We start from the raw sequence: 3857 nt of genomic DNA, 5'->3' as shown, positions 1-3857 counted from the left end.
TCAGATTGGCGGAAGATGGGTTTCGGAGATCCCTAGGACTAGGATTGTGGAGCTTGAAAGATGAGGCTTGGTGGATTGATTGGATTGGTGGATCCCTAAGACTAGGGTTGTGGATCCGTAAAGCTAAAAGTGCAAATTGATTCAAAGAGATACTTATGCATAAGCTGGGGTAGGAGAGACAGATGTTGGATATGGATGGGGGATAATGGAGATGAAGGGAAACCATTGAAGCTTTTTTGAGCAGGGGGATACTTCAAAGAGAAGTACCACCATATAGTTGAGCACTAGATTTGCTATAGGACTGTTGGTTAATTTCTAAGGTTACCAAGAACATCAAGGCCTTTTCACCAACCATCCAAAGGACTGACGGACTGACTCAAAACAAACACACAAGGATTGCCCCAACATCACACATGAATCCCAGAGGAAGCAGCATGGAACCGACACTGGGTAACCCACAAGCAGAAAAGAAAAACAAACAAAAGACTTGATCAAGACCTTACGCTCAGATTGCCCCATTCGTAGTATACCATGATATGGAAGATCGTGGCAACCTTGAGGAGCGAACAAGGAGATTGCATGGAAAAGATACTTCAAGACCCAAAAGGGAAGATTCCAAATCAAAAGAAAGAGAAAATCCAAAAGAGAATCGTTTGCCAACGAGATGGGTAGGATGAGGTACTAACGGACCAAGATTAGACATGAGGAAAGCTATATCCTGCAAGGATCTATCGGAGAGCACCTAAGCTGGTGGATTTGGATGAGTGATGCACTTGGAAAGCTGAACTGAGAAGGATTACACTTTGATGACAAGAGATCTAGCTAAAGGATGCAGTGGAATAGCTAACCAAGATTTGTGCGATGTGTGCAAGATGCCGATCAAGGATAAACTAACACGAAAGCTAGATAGATACAATGGTACTAAGCTAAAGAGGATGTACAAGCTGACAGACCAAGATATGTTACAAATGTACAAGGTTTTTTTGGACAAGATTGGATATACAAGCTATGATACAAGGTATGATACAAGTGTTGGATACAAGATTATTTACAAGCTGTACAGGAGCTCCGGATGATAAGATAGCGGGATGGCTCAAGTTGGTGCAAGATACAGAAGCTAAGGATGAGGTGATAGTGGAAGATATGGATTTGGCAGGGTGCATCCAATGATGATGATAGATGTGCGACCAAGGATGGGGACAGTGCTAAGGTTGGTGGTAGCTGAGCTGATAGATGGCACTAGAGTGAATGGCTAATGAGAGGATGACATTACATTTGCATGAGGATAGCCTAGAGCGAGATACCAATGACAAGGGAGGATGGACAAGACAAGATCTCCAAGGAATACAGTGCCCCCAGTCAGAAGATGACATGCGGAAGGAGGTCTTACGATGGATGTGATAGGATTGAAGCTAGGATGGAAAAGCTGAAGGCGCTAGGGAGATGGGTGATAGCTGGGATGATGGGGTGAGGTTGTAGAAGATAAGTGGATAGTGATAGATAAAAGTTGGAGGATGAAAGATAGGTGGATAAATTGGAAGATGGAGTTGGATGGCAAGATGTGACCAAAAGCATGAGGATGATAGGCTAAGCTGGGGATGGTTGGATTACGCATGATGTTTGTCTGCCAAGTTTTCATCATGGTACTTGTCCAAGGCACTTGAATTGCCAAGTTTTCACCAGCGGACGCTTTATTTTTCTTTATTTTTTTTTACTTTTTGACTTTGGACTTAGCTGGAATGATTTTGGCTTTCTTCAGCTATTTTTGGCTTTTTTGGGATTTTTCACTCGCTGTTGGAATGTTCAATTTTGTTGCTAGTTGTTGGTACACCGGATGTGTGATTTATGCAGTAGAATGGATTAGATGGGATTGATGGTAGGAAATGGAGGGATGAAAAGGCTGAAAAGGAGCATGAGATGGGGATGCTTGCAGGATCAACATTGGCACATGTTGGACGGGTGTGAAAAGAGCATATGGGGGATAGATGGTAGATGCGGGCTTGATGGAGGATTTGTGGAAGCGTGCTTGGGGATATAGGCACCCAAGATGGAGTTAGGAGATGGGGGACACGAGTCACTTGATGGGGGATTAGCAATGGTGGATGCCATTATGCATTGGGTTTCAACTTTTTTCTTTGGGATCCACATGGTTTTGGATTTTCTTTTCATAGGCTTTTGCATTGTTTTGCATTCTTTGATTGGATTTTTTCTTTTTGGAGTATGTCTTTTAGAATAGACATATGATTGCCTAGGATGTGGATTTTTAGCTTTATGCATTTTGAAGTTGGCATTCACATTGTTATGGTAAGCTTTGGGAAGATGGTTAGGAGAAGCTTTGTGAGATGGAGAGGATATGGAAGAGCGTGTAGGGGGATGATGATGGATGATGTGCCCTGATATGTGCCTTTGTTGATCTTGTGTAGGAATGGAGGGAATAGGATTTTTATGATGGCTGATAGGAGGATGGAGGATGGTAGATTTTGGGGCATGGGGACCCAAAATGGATTTAGCGGATGAAGGGGGGATATGGTAGGTTGTTTTGGTTGCAAAGATGGTGGAGGGGGGATGACATAAGATTTCTTGAAGGAGTGATGGGAGGCTGGCATGGTGGGCCTGGAGATAGGCTTGGTTTGGGGATGGCGTGTACCAACACTTTTAGATGGTGAGCCTTTGGATACATATCCAAGACCATGAAATCCTGGATTCTTTTGTGCAATAATAGGCTTTCTAATTCCTTGCTCTTGCAGTCCTAAACCTTGACCTTGATAATGCCATCGATTGAGCATTTGAACGAGCTGAGGAAACTTTTTGCTTGTAGAAAATGGTAGAAGTGCTTTATCAAATGTACTGCAATGGGGAGATATTGTTCTTGATTCTTCTGCTGAGAGGGGGCCACCATGGATGAATGTAAGTGAACCAAGAGGGTAGATTATAGATGGTGAAATAGCTTGGATAGGTGGTAAGATGGAAGGATGGAGCAGAGGAGATGGTAGGATAGGATCTTGATTTAGCTGATGGGATGAAAAGATATCCTGCAGTAGAGGAGGTATGGCTTGAGGTTTTGGAGATGGAGGGGATGGTGACTGCACTATGGACGGAAGACATGGTACGATGATATCTTCATTTATGCTTTGGGGGATGTCAACATGCTTTTGGGAAGGATCTTGATAGGATTGGATTAGAGTGGATGGTGCGATAGGAGGTGAAGGGATAGATTCTTCAAAGGCAGCAGATGGATAGATGGGAGATTCGGTAGTGGAGATGGGTGAGTAGAAGATGGATGCATAAGGGTCATTATGAGAGATTTGGGAAATGCTTGGAGGTGATGTGGATAGGATTTGGAGGGATTTGACAGGTGGTGGGATTTTGATGCTTGCAGGAAGTGGAAGGATTTTAAGCAATTTGATGGATGGTATGGGGATGATAGCTATGGGAGATAGAGGTGATATTATAGATGGGGAAGCTTCATCACTGACTACTTCACATGGTTGGATTAGATGACATGGCTTATCGACTGTTGGAGGTGACTTTTCTTGTATTTCCTCTAGGAGATTCTTGGGAGACTCGTGTGTCAGAGGTGGAGGTGGTGGATTGACAGGAATAGCTGGTGTGATGGGGGTGGAAGATTGGAAGCTTGGTTGATTGGGTGATGGAGGAGAAGTTGGGATATGAGATGGCATGACTAGATAGTTTGGAGGAATGCTTGGATTTTGGGGGATGGTTGGTGGAAGGCATCTAAGGCTCTCAAGATACCCGTCATAGTCAACAAGATTTTCATCATCATTGGAATAGGATGTAGCGGGAGAAAGGACAATGCGACCAAACTCATCATGATAGGGTTGGGATTTCATGTTTTG

Source organism: Cupressus sempervirens, chromosome 8, assembly GCF_028749045.1.
Source record: "Cupressus sempervirens isolate cs-2001-9-10 chromosome 8, ASM2874904v1, whole genome shotgun sequence".
NCBI classification, from domain to species: domain Eukaryota; kingdom Viridiplantae; phylum Streptophyta; class Pinopsida; order Cupressales; family Cupressaceae; genus Cupressus; species Cupressus sempervirens.
The sequence above is the reverse complement of the archived record's forward strand: the minus strand, read 5'-3'. Positions refer to the sequence as shown.